The 23,229-nt window shown below is 42.6% G+C and overlaps 1 protein-coding gene and 1 long non-coding RNA gene across 4 annotated transcripts in view; one reads left to right on the top strand and one right to left on the bottom strand.

Moving 5' to 3' along the window:
* Positions 1 to 23,229, top strand: part of LOC139767290 (GATA-binding factor C-like) — a 188,339-nt gene that overhangs the window by 87,327 nt on the left and 77,783 nt on the right. The window lies entirely within an intron of this gene.
* The window catches only part of LOC139767291 (uncharacterized), an 87,392-nt gene continuing 64,983 nt past the window's right edge, over positions 821 to 23,229 (bottom strand). The window contains exons 2-4 of the long non-coding RNA XR_011717032.1: positions 17,537 to 17,668; positions 1,423 to 1,525; positions 821 to 903 (exon numbers count right to left, since the gene is read on the bottom strand). This is a non-coding gene — a long non-coding RNA (uncharacterized lncRNA). The remainder of the gene's footprint in view (positions 904 to 1,422; positions 1,526 to 17,536; positions 17,669 to 23,229) is intronic.

The following is a 23,229-nucleotide window of genomic DNA, read 5'->3' as shown; positions in this document are numbered from 1 at the left end:
TGATCTGCTTTATTTTTGTGTCCGTACTGCAAAAAAAAAAAAAGAATAATAAAAATGACTTGTAGTAATTAATCTTGGTTGGTTCGTGTTGATGCGTTATCTGGTCGATGATTTTTCAACCTGACTAGTGGAAGAAGAAATGACGGAAAATAATTTAATTGATTCAGTACTTTGGACGCGTATTTGAGCCTCCACTTTGGCCAAAACTCTTCGTAGATTTTTATTTACGAGTTCTGTTTTATTCTCTTATATAAAGTGAATACCCAAAAAGGTAACTAATAAATGTTATTTTGCAACCCTTTTTGGTTCGTTTTCTTAATATCCGTACCAGCAATAGCAATGGTCTGAGACGTCTTATATACACCTGGAGGTAGACCACGCAAGACTCGGTAAGCTGCTGTGTTTCACGATTACTGTGTGGCTGTTGGTAACTCGAGAACAGACCGCACTGATCATCGTCTCTATCCCTCACACCTGCCTCAAAGCTTTGGAACTCTACCCTCTCATGGCTTTAACAGTAACTATGAGCTGGCACATCACAAAAGACAAGTTTTTCACATCCTCCAAAATTCGTAAATACTTTCCCTTTTTTCCCCCCATTTCATTGACATATTTGTAATTCAATTAAGGCCCTACGTTAGTGTATATATATATATATATATATCTTTCTCACTTCGCATGTCTGAATGCAAGCCCGCTACATACCCAAGAGGATCCTCAGAATATAAACACAATCATATCTCGTGTAACACGAGTCACACAGATTGGGAAATAAAATAATACGACTTTACAGCTTAACCACTTACCTGGTACCCATAGAAGACGATATGCAGCCTCATGTGGGCCGTCTGCGTCCACGACTGGTGGGTGCTGTGTTGTGGTACAGGCACACTGCCCCACTACCTTGGTTGTAAACATATAAGTTTAGTTTAAACTTTCTCAAATTACTGCACAGATATATAACACACAATTATATATATATATATATATATATATATATATATATATATATATATATATATATATATATATATACGACTAGGTAATCAATATTTCGTCCAAACAGGTTATATATTCATGACGTTTTCTGTATTATGTTTGTAAGATTTAATGAACGTATCATTTATATTAACATGGAGTCGGAAGGGGGGAGGGGGATGGCTTCTTAGTATGTATGGGGAAAAGTCTTTTGAGGAAATGATAAAGTTGCATTTACAAAGGAACGATTCGTATTTGTGAAGAAATAAGAAAGTAAAGGGTTTTCTGGGCTCTGTAGTTTATGGAAATATATGCTTCGGGAGTGAGTCCAGAACCCGGTTCCGTCAATAACAAGTTCCCGGTTTCTTCATGATCGGAAACCAGCAGAGTTCATGAGATCTCACCACGTATCTGGGTTAGGTTCAGGTATGAGGTGTTACGTACCAGGTTATCAGTTTGCTTAGGTGGATATGGCGACGAACTCTTCCAGATGATCGGTTAACTGGTAAAACAGCAAGATCGTGAATGAAAACTGCCGTTCACAGGCCTGAAAAAAAAAAGAACTAGTTGTTGGTTCTGAAACTCTCTCAAACATTTGATACCAGATAAGTTTTGTGACAAATGTTACATCATTCTTAATATTCATATTGTGTAAACGTAATGTTCACTACATCATATCAATGTCTCAAATTTGTGCATGTTTGTGCATGTTTTTTGCTATGCCACATATAGTCCGCTTCATCATATGTCCGATTTAACCGCTTTCTGTATCAACAGATGATTCACGTGAACGTTTCCCTGGTGTGTGAACGTGAAGTTTATGAAAACAGAAGAGCCGTCTGGTGTGGTAGAGTCACTTGCAGCTTAAACTATAAACAGCTATTCACCCGTCAACAATGATTTCTTCAACCCGCCAGCCCTGAGTGCATTATGTAACACAATCTCTTAACTACTTCTCATCTCTCTTAATGTCTCGGAGATAAGCGTAATTTGGAGGAATATTCAGGACTGAGGTCGAGTTCATGTGTAGAGGAGGCGAAATAGCGGGCATAAAAACCCAGTTTAGAGCGGCTGGACGACAGTATCAGGCTGTCACCTGCCCCGCGCCCACGCTAGCCAACCCTAACCTGTAACCGTTGCAGTATTCTAACAAAGTAATCATTTTCTTGCCTCCATGCCTTGCAAGGAGCACTGATAAGCAAACTTAACTAATGACATGTTATCGGGATACTGCAGCATCTTGAAAGTCTTTGATGGATAAATTTTGACGGGTGTAACACAACACGGCTGTGAGGTCAGGTTGGCAGCACTTAGGTCTGGGGTACGAACCTAGTACTGTTTAGATAATGTTGTGCTGAAGGGTTTCGCACATGTGAAGAGGAAAAAAAGGTGTAGAATTTTGGTTGTAAAGGTCATCACAGAGAATATTGCCTATGATTAATGCATTGATTAATGAAATGAATGCCTGCCTGATAGAGGTCGATGAGGTTCAAGGGCTTTCTTTAAAGTGCCGAGTTATGTGGCTCACACCAGACCGTAGATCATGGAACTTGAGGTTATTCCTTTAAGAAACTATACGGCTTGATTCCTATATATCGTTCTAATTTAGTTATCTTTGATGACCTCTGTGGATGTCAGACAGTAAAGGTTAGAAGGTAAGGAAGATCCCATGAGCGAATATGAACAAAATCCGTCGCTCAGATTTTCAAATAACTAGAACAATTCCCTCTTCGTGATATTTCTTAGCGCTATCATTACAACTGTATGTTAATTGTCACTGTGATATTGACTGGAGTCTGCAGTAATTCATCATATTTCACTCTCCTTCTCCGAATAAACAACTGAAATTATACTCCTTGGTGAGTTCTATGAGCGGAACCCGTTCGGAGGTGTGTGTCGATTAGCCTGTCCACTCAGTCGCCTGTGTACAACGCTTTCTTATTCTTTTCATCTAACAATTCATATGAGGTAACTTAAAATTATAGAGCACGTTAGAAACAAGTGTCAGTGCTTATTTCACGTCTCAGTTTCGTGAGACACCTGAAGCCCCATGAAGCATGCGATAGGAGCACCTACTGAACCGAGCGCGTATGTATGGCGAGTACATCAAGCGCGGACCATATTTTCGAGCGCAAAGACTCACAAGGTTTCACCGGAAAACAGCTCGAGGCTTCGCTAAACGATGATTCGAAACTTCATGGCAAAACAGTTCGATTACTTATGAGCCAGAGGCTGTTACCCAACGGCTAGATGGGTCACACAGCAGGCCCGTGCCGGAGTGTCCCTGCATAAATCTAAGAGCCCGCACGACGATGCGAGCGGTAGCCTAGCTCTATATGCCGCCACTCGACCCCCAGAGGAAGCCTACACTCTCGCGCGGTTCGTCTTGTGCTTTTTAATTGCCTACCTTTTTTTCCTTTCTCATTGGATGATGCATAAGTATACTTGCATTTGTACAGCCATTAGAAAATCTGAAATCTCTCTTATCAATGTTAACTCTGCTATGTAAATTAAACTAACTTGATGGAGTCGGTTTAATCACCATGTTTACGGCTGCACTCGCCATGGCGTGGCCAACACATTACAAACCACCAGCAAACTTGAGTGCACAGACTTGAACAAATGTTCAACACGAAGATAAACTGCCAGCTGAAGCTCTCCAATAATATATGATGGAAAAATGGGATATCTAACAAAAAAATTCTAATACATACATACATATATATATATATATATATATATATATATATATATATATATATATATATATATATATATATATATATATGTTTCTGTGTGTGTTTCATATATGAAAAATACTTTCACGATACGCCTACTCATTATTTACATAAAGTTCTTATATATAGCACTTTTAAATAATTTAGTTTTTTAAACGAATAATTTTTCGAATAACTTAGCTGGGTTATTATTATAATTTATGATAGACATACATCATGGTCTTTTGTACACTATAAAAGCAATTTAGGAAAACGTAGTTGTGATAATTTTGGATAAGAATATGCCTCAACACATGTAACTCACTCACTAATTAACATAAGCTAATTGCATCATAATTACCCGTACCACGCTGGGAATTCAGTCCAGGCAACTGACACAACTATAATAATAGAAACTCCAAGAATTATGAGAACGCCAGCTTCCTAATGATCTCGTACGTTACAATGCTTCTTGAAAATTAACACTATAAAAATATTTGCTATATCAGATAAATGGTATGATTTGATCCACTTACAGAGAAATTAAAAAGTAAGGAAAAAATAAGTATAATGAGTGAGTGCACTGTGTAGCAGTCGGCTGAGGCAACACCACACTATTTTCCTGGGAAATATTTCGTTATAATCCTACATTTTTTATCCCACCCAAGACCCGCGAGTCCATAATCTCACGTAAACACACCTTTTTTTTCTTGGCTGGTAATCACTCAACAGCTCAGTAGAAACTTCAAAATAAACTTAGAATTTTCTATTTTTAGCAGATTTTACAAAAACCTGTTTCCTGCGAATCCAAAGGAATGATTGCCGCGTTATTTGCCAGCGGTAAAAGAGAAAAGAAATTCTAATATTAAAATGTCACTTGTGCAGTGAGTATATAACCTCATAATTATCTACCAAGATTACACACACATATATATATATATATATATATATATATATATATATATATATATATATATATATATATATATATATATATCCCTGGGGATAGGGGATTAAGAATACTTCCCACGTATTCCCTGCGTGTCGTAGAAGGCGACTAAAAGGGGAGGGAGCGGGGGACTGGAAATCCTCCCCTCTCATTTTTTTTAATTTTCCAAAAGAAGGAACAGAGGGGGGCCAGGTGAGGATATTCCAAAAAAGGCCCAGTCCTCTGTTCTTAATGCTACCTCGCTAACGCGGGAAATGGCGAATAGTTTAAAAAAAAGAAAGAAAAGATATATATATATAGTTAGCGTGGTATCATAAATATGTTGAACGTATGATGTTCAAGATGTTTCAGTTGATGATAATGTGCTGGCACTGACAGCCTTCCTCAACCTGGCAGTTGATACACAAACAGGCCAACTACCCGACCACCGTGAACACATGAAGGTGTTCAGGATCTTCGACTTGTGGTTATAACTCGACGTTGATGCCCGTAATGACACTGGCAACCGATAGGTCTTAAGCCCAAATATCCAAGCAATAGACTGTTGGGTTGTTTGTGGCACCAGATATCACAAAGACGTAGCTTAGTATGAAGAGTACAAAAAAAAAAAAAAAAAAATAATAATTTTACAGAAATACTAGTAACGCAAATAATGTCAGTTTTGAACTTGAAGGCAAGTGTTTAACACATACATTTTCACCTGCAGGTAATGGCGCTTCTCAATGATGTGATCTGTATTTATCCTCCATGTTGATGCCTGGCAGGAGCTACAGTGAACCCAGTCTCCAGTAAATGACTAGTTTTCATTAAACCTTTATATCACGACCATGACACTTCGTGTAGGTTCTCAACGTTGAGTTGCACATATCAAGTTTGTCTATAAGTTCAAAATGAATTATTTTAGTTTCATTACAAAAGGGAATTCAAAATACGGTGAGGTTACGTCTGTCTTTGTAAACGTTTGTTGCAATGGATATATTTTGTATTCATCTCTGTGTTGACTAGGTTAAGTGATGGTTTCTGTGGTTGGCAGTCTGTGATGTGTTAACTTATGGTTCTTTATGGGTTTCTAGTGTGATGGCCACGTAGCGATCGTACGTGACAACAATGTAAGATGCGTTGCGTACTACTCTACACCATGGCTGCTGGCGCAGCTATACCGAATACTTACTCTGAAGTTCAAACAACTAAGGCACATCCTTCATGTTATTCAATCCTTCATGTTATTCAATCCTTCATGTTATTCAAGTATTATCAATTGTTTCAAAACATATTTTGCTCAATAATCAACACACATGTCTACTGAACCAATCAGATGTTATGGTGAAGGCTTTTTCATAGTTATGTCTCAAAACACTTACTATCTATACATTCCTCATGCGTTCGAGAAAAGAAATAAAAAACCCAGCAGAACGCTATATTCTAACACGTTTGGAAATATATTTTCCAATGAGAACAGCTGTTGTGTTGAGTGAAATGGAATTAATACAACCTATAACATTGACTGTTATCCTTGCAATACTGACGATATACTACACTGGGACACTACTGTTATACTGACGATATACTACACTGTGACACTATGTTATACTGACGTTATGCTACACTGGGACACTACTGTTATACTGACGATATGCTACATTGACAAAACTGTTATACTGACAAAATAGTACACTGTGACACTACTGTTATACTGACGATATACTACACTGTGACACTATGTTATACTAACGATATACTACACTGACACTACTGATATACTGACGATATACTATACTGTGACACTACTGATATACTGACGATATACTACACTGTGACACTACTGTTATACTGACGATATACTTCACTGTGACACTACTGATATACTGACGATATACTAAATGGTGACACTAGATGTACTGACGATATACTACAGACACATGTGTTATATTAAAGACATACTACTCTGTCGACCGCTTAGGTTCGAACCTTTGTTGCGATAGTCGGTCCACAGTTAACCCAGCTGTTCATCCACCCCTTGAAGCTGGTCGATAAAATAGGTACCTGTTTTAGGCTAGGCTAGGATATATATATATATATATATATATATATATATATATATATATATATATAAATCCTCCCCTCCTTGTATTAACTTTCTAAAATGGGAAACAGAAGGGGGGAATATATATATATATATATATATATATATATATATATATATATATATATATATATATATATATTTCTTTTTTACACCATTCGCCGTTTCCCGCGTTAGCGAGGTAGCGTTAAGAACAAAGGACCGAGCCTTTGAGGGAATATCCTCACCTGGCCCCCATCTCTGTTACTTTTTTTGGAAAATTTAAAACAAGAGGGGAGGATTTCCAGCTCCCCGCTCCTTTCCCTTTAAGTCGCCTTCTACGACACGCAGGGAATACGTGGGAAGTATTCTTTCTCCCCTATCCCCAGGGATAATATATATATATATATATATATATATATATATATATATATATATATATATATCAGGGAGTTGGCTCTTGACTGGGGCTTTCAGATGCCGTGCCCTTCAGCTAACACAAAAGATGAAAACATAATAAAGAACTCAGTATTACACTAAAGTCGATTATACTTATTACTTACCGAAAAATTTGATATTAATTCTATTATTTCTATCATTATTATTATGTTCATCATCATTAGTATTGTTACTATTTATCACTTGCTGAGGGGTTAGAGAGAGGCCCCGGTCGGTGCGTCAGTGTGAGGAGGTGCGGACGGGTGATCCTGCCGGTGTGAGCGAGTACGACCGCTCCTTGTCACCGCCATCGGACGGGCTGACGAGCATGGCTGCTGCTGCTCGGACGCGGTCACTAAGTTTCTGGTCGAACCCAAGAGGCAGCAGGTGCTGACATTACCAAGGAAGCCGTCCGGTTATAATGCTTGAGGCTGCTTGTATCACCGACACACGACCATCCTCCTGACGTCGCTATGTTCTCAACGGTCACAGGACTCGAAGACGGAGGACTCAGGAGTTTACTCCTGTGGCCGAAATAGGACTGTCGTTCCCTACCAGGTTGTAGGATGGCCCAGCTACCCCACCTCGTCCAGTACCCTCCTGAAGTTGTAGGAACTCCAAGTGTTACAACACAACATGCTGGTGTGTCAGGTTACGCGTGAGCGATGTGTTGGCGATCTGGTCAGGTGGTCGTGGGTTTCCGAACGGTCTTATGGTATATTACTGTAATCCTTCGCTAGGACTGGTATCACGATGATGATGATAACTAAAATCTCCGGCTAAAAATGCTTGCTGGAGATCATTAGATAATCTCTTCTTCACTCGACCCGAGCAGAGCGAGCAGCAGCAGCAGCGGCGGCGGTGGCGAGGCCCATGGCAGATGCTTGTGAGTGCGTGTCGCTGGTCCACCCACCTCACATTGCCACTATAGCAGCGACCCTGACGGCGCGCCGGTCGGTACACACGGGGCACCTGGCAGAGGGTGCCGCCAGGGGTGACCTGCAGCAGATATGGTGCAGGAAGAACTGTAGACGACCCTGCTATCCCAGGGAAGTCCACTAGATGGCTTGGCCACCTCGGGAAGGTCGGTGGATGGTGTAGCTACCTCGGGAAGGTCGGTGGATGGTGTAGCTACCTCGGGAAGGTCGGTGGATGGTGTAGCCACCTCGGGAAGGTCGGTGGATGGTGTAGCCACCTCGGGAAGGGAAATAATTTCTACCTCCGATAGTCACTTGCAATCTTTTCAAATCTTATAACTAGAAAAAAATGCAATATTGTTGTTTTCGGAAATGAGATAAACTGAAACATTTGTTTGTTGCGAGAATGAGGCAGTATAAGAAGCACTGGCACAGGTGCCATACATAGTACGAACTCTCCTACATTTCTGTAAATTTTTAGAACATGTTGTCACAAGTATCACGCACAACGATACTGTTCTCAGGATTATTTTTTCATGCACAAGTGCTCAACGTACATCAATTCAAATATACAATGTTTCTCTTTACATTTTGAAAAACGTAACTAGATCATATAATTATATACAGGATATGCATGAGAGACAGATGGACCGACACAAATATGTATTGCTGAAATATTCGGAAGTTTATATTTACTTATTATCATTTACTATTAGTATAATTATCATAATCATTTTTATAATATACCATTACCATGGTCCTCATCAGTGTCCATATTTAAGTTTTTGCCCGACTCTGAATAACAGATTAGAGCAGCGGTACAGAGAATGTCTGTGTCTGAACACTGGCAGCTCCTGATGTTACGTTCTGAACTATAGAGACGTTTTATAAAGTCTCTCCGCGCCAGTGGTGTTGTAATATGGGTGTCACACCAGTGGGCCCCTCCACCGTCAGGTAATGTGTATGTCACCCTCAATGCGACACCGGAGTAGTCCGTCCGGCTCTGTGGCAATGCCTACAGACACCTCCAACCTGGATGTACTGTTTAACATTTACTTTCCGTAGGCCATCATTCTAATCATTGAAGTCAATAAGGTAACTGATTTATGGTAAAACGTAAGACTTTGATGCGAGACATTTTTTCTTCCCATATTCAGTAACAGCACTACCTCACCAACTAAAGTTCGAAATTCCCACACAGATGGCTCGGATCAAGAAAATTATCAGAGTGAATAACTGAATTTCAGTTAAACATGAAACCAAACGTAACATCGCCTAACCTAGCTACGTAATGCAACATAGCCTAGTTTGCCTAACCCGGTTTACAGATATCGAACGTACAAATACACGATAGTGACACAAGGAAATTATACAGTTATCCCATAATTCTTACCTTATTTATATAGGTAAAGGACTGAAGCAAGAAACACGAGCAACATGAAGCGTGTTGCAATAAACATAGTACCACCGAAGGCAGTAAACCCAACATCGGACATGTAGTACGCTGCAACATACAATTTTTCAGGCGCTAATCACGGAATTTTCTGATACGTAAAACACTTAACACCGGAATTTTTACAAGTTTATGAGAGGTAAGAATTCCCAGCAGCGATCATGTAAAGGGATGATGGGTGATAAATATATGTAATTAAACGATCACCTGACGCAAGGCGCTGGTCGCTCCACTTTCAAAGCAAGAAGGTGGACGTGAAACACTTTCATATAATCCAATAAGATCTTGTGTGTATTGCCTTTACTGACTCCACTTTACTCGCACTAGTTTGTGTCAGGAAACTGTTGCAACGAGGACTGACCACTGCATTACCTCTCCCATTCTCCAGACAGGCAAACCGTGGAGCACTGTCTCCCTCTAACCTATCTCCCTTTAAGCGTCGGGTTTACTTACATCTGAGGAGCTACGAGTAACTGCTTCATTCTTCTTATAACTTTTAGCTCACCTGTCATGGCCATGACTAAGGCATGTTTTGCCCGCGAAATATTGATTAAAAAAAAAAAAAATGAATCGGGTAGAAATACCAAATCATTAAGCACAAAATAACACTGTAAATATTGAAGATGTAAAAGAACAACGCAGGAGTTGGAATACAATTAATGGGTCACGAACATTACTGCCACATAAAGACGACACGAAAAACAACTCATGCGTAAGATTCCCGTTGTACCACGTCTTATGTTTTAGTGATAATTCTGTGAAATCTTACTGACAACAGATAGAAATTTGTACGTTTGTTTATAATTCTGCCAGTTATTCTTGTATGGGAAAAGTGAATAACTCCAAAATAAAGCGGCGCAAGGGAGGTTCAGACCGAAATAGTCGGTGGCTGGGCCACAGAGTGACGCTGTGCTACGAACACATAACCCTCGCGTTACCTGGCTCACAAGACCTGGCTGGGTTCAGCGAAGGATTTCCAGCTCTTGGGTGACATGTAGAAACGGTCTGGATCATCTTCATGGTCTGGTCCCAGATCTGCAGTAGACAACCACTGTCCATTGTTCTTACGAACGAGTTAATGAGCGCAGACGTGCGCAACTAAACCAGGCTCCCTAAGCACTCTGTTCTTCCATCCTTTTTACGTCTTTTAAGGTTCTTTTATGCACAGTACATGAGCCGAACCTCAGCAGGCTTTTCTGCTGCTTTGACAGACTATGTCCTCACTAACATCCATGGTCTGAGTGTGTTCTCTCCTCCAACCACAAGGATGGTTCTTTGAAGAACAAATCAGATCTCGCTACTGTTAGTTAGTTTTAACTGTTACTGTACCAGCAAGAGGAACACAGCAGCAACAGTAGCAGCACAGCAAGAACAGCAGCAGAAGCAGCAACAGTGTATGAACAGCAGCAGCAGATATATCAAGTGTAAGGAAACATCTACAATAAGGACTGAATTCTGACGTGGTCTTCCTGGTGTCTGCGGCACTCGGAGGGCTGGACTAAGATGGTGTATTTCAGTGCATCCAGAACGTCTTCTCCGCTCACATTCTGGCCGACGGCTGCAGGATGAACATCCTGCCTGACTTCCCTCTATTTCTCAACAATAAGATTGTAAATATTGATAATAATAGCTTGGTTTTTAAGTCACTGGTTGCGAGAGGAAGTCTTCCATGCCTACAGCTGCACCTCTGCACCACAGACCGATTCTGTATCTTTCCTGCCTTAGTACAGAAGACTTGTTGTTGTTGTCGGCTACGTCCCAGACTCGAACACGATACTTGTGACCCGCAACAAGTGACGTCATCCAGGACACCACAGAGGCAGCCACAACATTATGCTTGACTATTACGTCATCGTTTTGTTGAATCTACAGTCACGATAGCCTATCACACAAACATAAATCTATACATTCCGAATCCTGGAGAATTGTTTAACAAAAGTGTATCATAATTTAATGACAATAATTTTACATATCCTGCCTGATTTATTTTTATTTTTTTTTTTGGGGGGGGGAGGGGGAGGGAAAGCTGGTACAACCAAATAAGCTGTTATCTCGTTATCTCTTGCGATAGTTATATCCGTCGAGTATGTCAGATATGGTCAAGATTAAAAACTATTTGAAATATTCTTTTTCATGGCATTATAAGGCAAATATACACTTCTTAAACCATGTTTTCTCTTCATGTCCAGATCATAAATACAAAAACCGTAATAGATGTCGTGTTAGAAATCATTAAACAATACATCTTTTTTATTCGTTGGTCTTACGTTCTTCTGCACAGTACTGAAGCGAAAACATCTAGAGGAATTTCATGCTAGAAAATCCAACGTAAGACAGGATAAGGACGGAATTCTGAAAACCTGTGAAGATGAGGCGTAAAAAACCTTTTCTTATACTAAAATGTTTTAAGTAAGTTTTGTTTTACTTCTTTTGGTTTGTACTGTAGAGTTGAAACAGAACGGCATCCACACCTGACACTGGCTGGAGGCTTTCCATGGTGGTGCCTCTGGCTGGAGGCTTCACATGTACTTGTATGTTCACAATGGAAGTCTCGTTGAAAACCTTCTAAGTGAAGATTAATGATGAAACCCCAGTGTGAAGCATGACGGTCATATACTCAGGGATTTTAGTAAATGTCACGCGTCATGTGGAGTTTAATTATAGTCCTTAGCGAGGGCCCCAGGCTAGGGATTCCTGGTGAAACCTTGAAGTGATAAACGCAGGTGAAGGTCCCTGACAAAAGGTGAAGGTGAAAGCTTCACTTGTAGGAGTCAGGTTATCTTCCGTTCCTCTCCCTTCCCCTGGCCACGGGTAGGGCGGGCAGAGCATCACAATCTGGACAAGATAATGTGGTCGTAAAAAAGAGAGAAAGACTTACGTGTTATCCTCTCGGGTCTGGCTCTGGACTGGGTCCCTGATGGCTCCAGATACACAACTGGTGATCTATGTCGCCAGCTGGTGAACAGGACCATCTCGTGAACACGACCAGGTAATGATTAGGACCAGATGGTGAACATGACGGAACACTGAGCAGAACAACCAGATGAACATGAGCAGGTGATGAAAACGACCAGCTGGTGGACATGACCAGGCAGTTAACAGAACTACCTAATGAACACGACCAGTGGTAAAAAGAACCCGTTCGTGAACAAAACAGGCAATGAACAGGAGCAGTTTGTGAAGATCAGCAACCTGCCATGCAGACCAGATGATACCTACACTATACCAGCCGTGGCAGGTCAGCTACGCCCTTCCCTCCGCCAATGCCAGAGGAACAACGATCCTGTGCAACACTTGTGGCTGTGGTACACATCAACATCCTAACTTTAGGCTGCACCACAGCGAGATGAACCATCAGTAACTTGCAGATCAAAGCTACTAGTTTCAACTTAGATCCCTGGTATAACCACACAAACGTCCTTTATGACAGTTTCCTTCTTTTAACAATTCGAATCAGAGGAAACATTTATGTACATACATACAGTATCTTCACCTGAGTTTAGTGGAGTTCAGGTCTGAGAGATACCTATCACGCTAACAGTTACAAATGTTTACATGGACGCATTCTTCCTCCCACATCTACAAGAGTCTACAGAAGACATGGTACACGTGCAGGTACTACAACTCACGTAACTGTTTCCTCCCCTACATTTCCCATCCACCTGGAGGACAGGTAAATGTTTACATATCCGGCACAGTTGGCTGACATGTGGAAGCATTAGGGAACAGTGTTTACATTCCCGCGGCGTGTCATGTATCCCACACATGCCTGGGGCTGCGGCCCTGGGTAAGGTTTGTGCCCAAGTAAGCCATCAGCGGCGGTAATGACAGTATTAATGGAGTGTGACAACACAACTCTGAGGTAGCGGAGTGCCAGAGGGTCCCGCTTTCTCTCCCACACCTCGACCTCACCCCTCCACCCACACTGTAAACATGTTCCCAGCGGTTACGACTCCAAATCATTCAAATTCAAAAGATTACCTTAACATCATATTTATCATTTATAACCAAGATATATCATAAGAGAACAGGCAAGCATCAGGGACTACGACACATTGAATAAAGCTAAAGGAAGACGTGATCCCGAGGTGAAGGTTCTGAGTTAACCTGCCCTGACCTGAGGCCCGGGAGTTGGAGTTGTCGTCCCTCTCATGAATCACTGACGCAGACATGCAGGCAGCCTGGTAGGGGCGGCAGAAGCCAAACTCCCCTCCTCGCTTTCCTCATTCTACTTACTATCCTACTCCACTCCGTCCGTCTGGTGTGTGTAAGATATTACAGACACTCGACCAACTTGAGTGTGCAGAGTTACTACAGAAGACGTTCGTGGCCTTGCAAAGTCTGGCGGCAGGAGTTGTACTACTTCAAAGAATACAACACAAACACCAAGTCTCCACTGCGGTCTCTCGAGGCGGTTCGTGATAGCAGATCAGAAGCATAGAGACGAGTGCGTAACAGTACAAACTGAAGACTTTAGGAGAAATATCTGAAAAGTTTTTCTATAAGTAAAGAGGCGCAGATATTGTCAGCCGTGGACGTCAAGCTGTGGTGTGCGTTCTTCCATGTGTCTGTGGTGTTGCCTTCAACCAGACTTCATGGTGAATCATTCCATACGTTAACGTTGTACTTGAAGAAAAGCTCTTTGACTCTGTGGAAGTAAAACGTTTGTTTTCGAGTGTGTAAGTATCATCACGAGTGAAATCAGACAAGTTTAGCCTTAAGTAGCAGCTTAGCTCGAGATTATCAGTAGGTGATGACTCAATACCACTGTAAAATCACCTCTTTAACTTTCTCTTTTCTACGATAAGTGTACGTGGTGTGGGCGGCTCCCGCAGCACTGTTGTACATTCGGGGAGTCATCTGACGTGCTTGCCACTGGTAATTTTATTTCCATTAAGGTGACGAACGCTGAATAAAGACTGAGGAGGATCACTTTCTACGTCGTAAATTCCAAGTCCTTCCCATGGGGGATACAATTCTGATCGCCTTTTCTACTGGTTCTGCGCACTGTTTACTTGGCTTCAGTTCAACAGAGATTATTACTCTAAAGTTTTGTCTTATCTTTCACATTTCAACGCGACTTATGTAGTAACTTACTTTCTCGATTTTACAATCGATAAGCAAGACTGTATCTATCAGTATTAATATTTACTTGCCACCTGTAGCCCGGTCTGTCAGTTTTTCTGCCAAATTCTGTTCTTTTATTTCCAAGCTCAGTATAGTTTGCGAGGTTTATCTCACAATGCTGGCCATTATCAGAGTCATTAATATATATGAGAAAGAGAACTGGTCCTGCCTTACACCACTTGGTACGTCTTACCGTTCTCACACATGACCGTTAATCATAAAATATTTTATTCACGTTCAGTCAACCAATTTTCTAACTATTTAATATACGAAGTTGTGCTAATCATCTCTGATGTGGAACTTTACACAATAATTTTGAAAATCTCAATACATGACAAGAACGGCTGTACATACATTATACATGTTGACTGTAGCATAAAAGATATCCAAGGGGATTTCTCTCAGACATTTTTATGTATAATTTCTCAGTTATTAGTGTCTTTTCTTTAGTGATTTATGGCTGAACTTAAATTCTTGCATTTTCATAATCCACCAACAAATCCACACTGTAGGAGCGAGTACAAAGCCTCGCTTCAACACGTCCACATCTCACCAGGACCCCCGTGAACGTTCATGGCTTGGGTCTCCACGGGTTTGAAGTCCAGTATCTTGAGGGAAACAGCCAGACAACATGTTCTCCTAAAGACAGATTACATCTATGTATTCAGGAGTGATGACACGTTTACTTCTCCACGGAAATATACGACCCAGATACGACTGTTGATTGTTGCTTGTGGCGAGTATCCTTCTTGTCATGCTGGAGTATACTATGTATGAGTAACGTCAAGGCCAGACTGCACGAGTGCTGGATATTGGTGTAGGTTATACTAAGTCAGAACTTGTCTGGTCTGAGTCCTTAAAGTAAATGAATCACGTCTCAGACCTCACCTACGTAAACACTGCACAGTTATCACATCTTCGTGAATACCATCAAACATACCGAAGGTAAATAGACATAAATATATGACACTGTAACCAGGAACCTAAAAACACTACTCAACAAATTGTAAGAAGGAATAAGACATATGCATACGACAACTACGAAGACGTTTAAAAGAATAGCTGACGTGTGATTTTAATCAGTCCCAAGAATAGATGATCATGTAATGCTGGTGGCACCTGACAACACTTAATAATCAGGCAAGACTGGCGGTGAGCGCTAGTCCTGACATCACGTCAAAATCTCGTCGTTACTAATAGGTACGTACTCTCTCTCTCTCTCTCTCTCTCTCTCTCTCTCTCTCTCTCTCTCTCTCTCTCTCTCTCTCTCTCTCTCTCTCTCTCTCTCCAGTTTTTCCTTTACCTGTACACCACAGACTCAGCGTTGCTATAGTAATGTGGTCTCCCGCATTAATGTCTCCATCCCTCGGGCCTCCCAGGAGTTCCCGAGGGAGACCTCAGGCAGGTCGTCCCAGTAGGTGACTAGGTCGGTCGCGAGCGACCCCTGGCACCGTCAGCAGGACCTGAGAGGTACCGCAGGAAAGGCGTCACAAGTTGGTGTCTGAGGTCGGTCGTCAGCGTCCCGGGAACGCAAGGAATGTCACAATTAACCCCACGGCTCCTCCCGTCCTCCCCTCACCTCACCCTGGCACCAACACTACCGCCACACAGGAAATTAACCTTGTGAAAACCATGGATTTTGAGTGGGAGTTGATGGTTCCTGCTGGTGTTGTTATTAATACTGCTGCTCCTCCTGATCTTGGCTGTACCGACGGCCACAATGGCGCTGGGGAAGAAGTCAGCAGGTTGGGCCAGGAAGGACCTTTGGTACATACGGTAAACGGCAGGATGAACTGGGTATATGAGAACGGAAGTGATGTGAAGACCAGCCAGCCGCAGCGGAGGAAAACATCCTGATGTTGTATCCATACGTAAACAGTTACAATGATCATTAGGTCTGGACATTTGTAATCAACCCAGGTTATGATACCGTCCTTCGAGGATGGTCGACAGCCGGGTATCTGGTGACCTATAGGAGAGGATACAACAGACCAGGGTGGGTGATACGTACTGTGTTGAGCCAAGGCTACTTCACTGAGGCAAGACCTGCACCAGTATGCATCACGTGCACTTGCAACGTGGACTCATGCGATGGCATGACGACTGGAGTTCCATAGTCAAATACGAAGTAAACAAGAAGTGAAGTACACAAAACATTGAAGAAATACAAACAACTGAAGAAAATCTATACAACTCACCAACAGTTTAGCGGGAGCCAAAATACATAACTTTATGTGAACAGTTTCGTATTTAGATATCTTACTCATGCTAACAGGTGCCCTCTACACATTCTCATGCTAACAGGTACCCTCTACACATTCTCATGCTAACAGGTACTCTCTACACATTCTCATGCTAACAGGTACTCTCTACACATTCTCATGCTAACAGGTACTCTCTACACATTCTCATGCTAACAGGTACTCTCTACACATTCTCATGCTAACAGGTGCCCTCTACACATTCTCATGCTAACAGGTACCCTCTACACATTCTCATGCTAACAGGTACCCTCTACACATTCTCATGCTAACAGGTACCCTCTACACATTCTCATGTTAACAGGTACCCTCTAACATTCTCATGCTAACAGGTACCCTCTACACATTCTCATGCTAACAGGTACCCTCTACACATTCTCATGCTAACAGGTACCCTCTACACATTCTCATGCTAACAGGTGCCCTCTACACATTCTCATGCTAACAGGTACCCTCTACACATTCTCATGCTAACAGGTACCCTCTACACATTCTCATGCTAACAGGTACCCTCTACACATTCTCATGTTAACAGGTACCCTCTACACATTCTCATGTTAACAGGTACTCTCTACACATTCTCATGCTAACAGGTACCCTCTACACATTCCAACAAATCAATCAATCAACCAACCTTGATTATGGTGATCGATGGTCCGGCCACAGTGTAGTGCAGGCTACGGGGACACACGACGCCTGAGGCTGGCTCCAGCAACACTTGACAAAACGTTTTAATTTCAGGTTTGTTGATAGAATGGACGTCATCCTGGGAATATATAGATGAGAATGGAATTACTACACCTCCCCAGACCTGCCCTTCCCCAGGACGGCCATACCCCCCAGTCATTACCTTACCCTCGACTAATGAAGACATAAAAATCTGTCGAGAACTTCAGCAGTTGGTGAGGAGGTTGTAATGGTCGGGGAGCAGGGAGACGTGACCCCTACCGTTGGAGAGGATATATATATATATATATATATATATATATATATATATATATATATATATATATATATATATATATATATATATATATTTCCAAACTTGATCGCCGTTTTCAGCGTTTCCAAGGTAGCGCCAGGAATAGACAAAGAAAAGCGGCATTCGCTCATATCCATCCTCTAACTGTCATGTGTAATGCACCGAAACCACAGCTCCCGATCCACAACCAGGTCCCACAGACCTTTCCGTAGTTTACCCCGGACGATTCACACGTCCTGGTTCAGTCCATTGATAGCACGTCGACCCCTGTATACCACATAGTTCCAATTCATTCTATCCTGTGCACGCCTTTCACCCTCCTGCATGTTCAGGCCCCGATCACTCAAAATGTTTTACACTTCATCCTTCCACCACCAATTTGGTCTCCCCGTTCTCCTTGTTCCCTCCACTTCTCTGTTAGCCTTTCCTAACAAAACTCTCCAGTCATCCAAACCGTTTCAGCACAGCCTCTTTTGCTCTTTTTTTTTCTTTTTTTTTCCAAAAGAAGGAACAGAGAAGGGGGCGAGATGAGGATATTCCCTCAAAGGCCCAGTCCTCTGTTCTTAACGCTACCTCGCTATCGCGGGAAATGGCGAATAGTATGAAAGAAAAAAAGAAATATATATATATATATATATATATATATATATATATATATATATATATATATATATATAGTCATTCATAACCGTATACTAAAGCGTATTTGAATATATATATATATATATATATATATATATATATATATATATATATATATATATATATATATATATATATATCACTGGTTATCCTGAGTTAGTTTGCCATATATTACTTACTATTTGCTAACATAAACAACATCTCAGAGGTAACTCAAGCAGTGAGGAGCATTAACGTCATAACCCTTAGGGGGACGCGTCCACTCCTCCTCCTCGTAAGTCAGCAAGGCCGACCTCCCAGACGGACGATTTATGATCTCTTTGGCTGTATTGACTTACCCTCATCCCCGGGTGCTTCCCTGGCATTCTGGTCTATGACACTCTTTGGTTTGTTTTGGTCCATCATGGTTCACTTTCTTCATTTTTAGGACGGTTTAAACATTTATCAGACCCTCCATGACCTGAAATCGGGTCAATGAACATTTAACCTATTTTTCTTCACCTGAAGTTGCCACCTAGCTGAAGCTATTCGACTACTCGGCTCACCTAAGTGCTGGCCTCTCTGGCCCCATTTCATCCCCTCCTCGGGCCGGGTGCGACAGAACTCCAGCTTAACGTGATTTGTCATAGTCACCCCTGAGAGGGCCAGATACCCGGTAGAAGGAGCTCCGTTGTCCAGCCTACCTTACCCTCGACCGCTTATATACACCAGACACACGCACCCAGAGCGTCAGCTGGGGAGGCTTCTCTTCATAATATGGCAGATAAATTACTCGTTCTTCGTTCAATCCCGTCCGCCCTGGTCTGGTCTGTAAGAACGTTGTCAACCTGTCTTACTTCTTAACACTTCAATTTCCAAGTTTCGTCTGTATGGTCGTCCCATCTACATGCACGTGTTTCTCTCAGATGACTATGTGATCATCGTGTGTACAACTGCATTTTCTTTCTGAGTAATTTTAGAGACTTAAGGTCCGTCTGTATCTCGTCTGTGAGTCCTTTGTGAGGTCTTCCGGTCAACCAGCACCATGTAGTTAAGTCGTCTGAATTCATGTTTTTCACAGGAATCTTGTGTGCACTTATCCCGTCCTGTCTGCGTCAATCTTGCTTCTGTGTTTGTTCAGTCATTCATCATTTCCTTCAACAAACATTGTTTATAATTCCTTTACTATCTGGAAGATCATCCCTGATCGTCCTCTGTGATATTATGTTTTATATACGTCCAGCTGTCTGTGGCTTCCCTCTTCTCTACCCGTCTTCTCTGTGGGTTCACCCTTCTCTCTCCTCCCACTCTATCTGCGAGCTCCCCTCCCCTCCACCCACTCTGTCTTGAAATCACTCTTTGATTGTTTGTTTATTGTGAGTACTCCAGTCCACGTCTCTGTACCGTTCCTTTTGGTTATCATTTGTAGATCAGTTTGTTTGTTTTGTTCTGTTTTTTGCTGTTCATCCTTAATGGTACTTGATAGAACAGGGGTCCGTTTTTCTGTTAACATTCATAATGAACTCTCTCTCTCTCTCTCTCTCTCTCTTTCTCTCTCTCTCTCTCTCTCTCTCTCTCTCTCTCTCTCTCTCTCTCTCTCTCTCTCTCTCTCTCCGTCAATATGCGCCACTTCCTCCCTGGCCATACAGTGATATCTCACAACAGTAACTTCAGTAGTGATGATGATGCATGATACTTGCATTATAAGCTGTGGTTAGCGTTGGTTCAAGCAGTGTTTCCCCTGTTGGTTTCTCCCTCAACCACAACTAGATCTTCTTACATCACCAGCATCTATACACCTCAGGAAACGTTACGAATTATATTTGTCTGTGAACGATTAAACGTCGGTCATCTTGCTCTCCGCTTCTTCCTATACTGTATCAGAGTCACCTGTATATTACTTCTCCTCTTAAGTCTCAGCTATATCTTCCATCATTTCCTGCAGCCGAACTGGAAACTTTACTTTCCCAGGATCTGCTTTAAGAAATGCCGTATCACTTCAGCCACATTCCCTCCATCCTTGTGGAGTCATCTGCCTTAGCTGACGCTCTAACTTACCTCCGGAACTTCTGTGTAAAAGCTTTGTAATTCTATGCAATGGATCAAGATCCTCTTACGAGCAGACAAATTTCCCCTCATTCATAATTTCTTTGCCCCAGATAATAGGATTTTACTGTATCCTTCCTAATACGTCCGGGACATTATGGTCTGTAGTGTGTACTAACTGTGAACAAATATTTACTTTAAGATTCTTATTCCATAATTTCTTGTTACAAATGAGTAATGTTAATCAACTCTGCTGTTAATCAATCTTAGGTCTGAGTTTTTCTGTGTTGGTTTATGATAACAGTGAGTAACTACGTTAAGTAACTAGATACTTGATGATGTTTGTTAGCTGCAGTGATCATCATGGTGACGTATGTCGTCTTCAGCCAAATAGAGCTTTTGAAGATTGAATCTTTCCCTCAGGACTCCCTCCCAAGCGGCTTTTAAGAGCAATTTGTGTAGCTGCCTTCTTCAGCGCCTCCGGCCGGAGTAGGTGCCTCCCCCCCAGCAACCGGTCAGGGGAGGCTACAGAGCCGCCTTGTCCAACTCCGCCACAAAGACCATCTTCTTGTAGACGTTTAAAAGCCTCTGAGGCTCTGGGTAGTGTCCTGACCTGCCCACGACGCCCCTCTGTCCACCGCTCCAACCCTCCCGCTCGCCTCCTCTTCCTGATGGTGAGGAAGAGGAGGAGGAAGGTGGGAAGGGTGTGGGAGGGTGGAGGTGAAGGACTGAGTGTACAGGAGATGAGGCCCAGGTTTGTGGTTGACGGAACAGACTGCCTTATACCCGGCGGAGGACGTGTAGTTTGGAGAGAGGACAGCTTGGCTCCCCGGGTCTTGTGTTAACTCTCTCACAGAGAGTAAGCCTTCTCCTGGTCACCACCGCGGCAGTGGCTACGGTAAGACCACTCTACTCCCGTTGTCTCCTGACCTGTAACTGTTTATCCGTTGAAAACTGTGCCACAGTGTACCAGATGAGAGGCCATAACCAGATGTACCAGATGAGGGGCCATAACCAGGTGTACCAGATGAGGGGCCATACCCAGGTGTACCTGATAAAAGGCCATTACCAGGTGTCGCTGGTGAGGACATTCACATTTTGATCATGATTTTCAATGCCGGTTTTAGTTGTCACACGAAGACATCGTGTGGACCAACAACAGTAACCAGGATGTTATGATCTTAAAATCCATAAAAGATTGAAGGAATTTCTCAGATTTATCGGAAATCGCAATTTTTTTTTCTCAGAAAAATAAAATAGCATTTTTGAACGGAGAGAGACAAGCCTTTACCAGTGTGTGTGTGTGGGGGATGTGGACGAGGCTGGTGGAGGTGGAGCCATCAGGCGTCTCACTCGACCAGACAGACAATTTTCCCCTCTGTTGCCTCACACATGAATTATTTCCCTCCAGGGCCACCCCCGTGACCCCGTCCGGCCAGACCTGACCCTTAGCGCGACCCTGGCACTCCCAGCCTGGTGCCCCCTCCCCCCCCCCCCCTCTCTCTCTCTCTCTCTCTCTCTCTCTCTCTCTCTCTCTCTCTCTCTCTCTCTCTCTCTCTGGCGGCGAAATGTAATTCAACAAACAAACAAAACATCGGGTGTGCGCTTTCCACAAGTTTTGTCAGTGACCTCACACTGGCCTCACACTGAACTGCTAAAATTAAATCATCAGGATGGAAGCAGATATCTGACACAGGTACATAATGCTGACACTGACGGAGGGAAGGTGTAGCACTGGAGGAGAGGCAGGAACTTTATACTGGGCAGGAAGGTCAAGCTGGACTGGATTGGAACACAGATTCTTGCAAGCTTGATTCCTCCAGCCTTCATCGCTGATGATTTTGTTTTAGTTACGACCTTAAGCTATGTATCCAGCTCTGAAGAGTCTTGTAGACCCGAGAAGAAGGTTGTAGAGGCGTGTCATGTGTGGCAACCCATTATAAAACATGGATGTTATTGTTGCAGTCAGAGAGGAGGATGAGGTGCAGTGAGTGGCGTATTGCTGCGGTGGTGCCTCTCACTGTCAGGTCAAGACGAGTTCATCATGACCCGGGGGAGAAGGCAGTTTCCCCACCACAGCAGGGATGACAGGTTCGAGACCAGTTCTCTCTCTACGTCTTAAATTCTTCATCATAATTACATGAAGAGATTGTACTGATTCTTTATGTGCGAGAGCGTATAGTTAGATAAACTGGGTCAGGCCTGTCCTCTGCAACAACTTCTTGACGTGCACGATGCTTCTTGTACACACAATTCTCACAGAGTAACGTCTAATGTAACACAATGACTGATTACCTGGCCCTGGACCTCTCGTCCACACTGTACCCTCTGCTGTGTCACTCGCCACAGGTTGGCTAGCAGTGTACAATATACTCACCGTCTTTCCTGGTCTGATATAATCATGCTGGTTCTTCCGTAGTGTCCTACACAGCCTGGCGCCCGGGGCCTCCCTCACAGGAGCCGCGTACCTTCCTGCCGTCCGTTTCACGTGCCGCCCTCAGCTCTTGCCACACCCACTCAGGAACTCGCATGGTCATCATAACTTGCTACGCCCAGTCAGGGACTCGTATGGTCATCATAACTTGCTACACCCACTCAGGGACTCGTATGGTCATCTTCATAATTTGTTCTTGATTAATCGATGACTTCATTCATCCTTCGTCGTCACTCTTCGGTTC

This window comes from Panulirus ornatus, chromosome 59 (genome assembly GCF_036320965.1).
Source record: "Panulirus ornatus isolate Po-2019 chromosome 59, ASM3632096v1, whole genome shotgun sequence".
Lineage (NCBI taxonomy): Eukaryota > Metazoa > Arthropoda > Malacostraca > Decapoda > Palinuridae > Panulirus > Panulirus ornatus.
The sequence above is the reverse complement of the archived record's forward strand: the minus strand, read 5'-3'. Positions and strand labels throughout refer to the sequence as shown.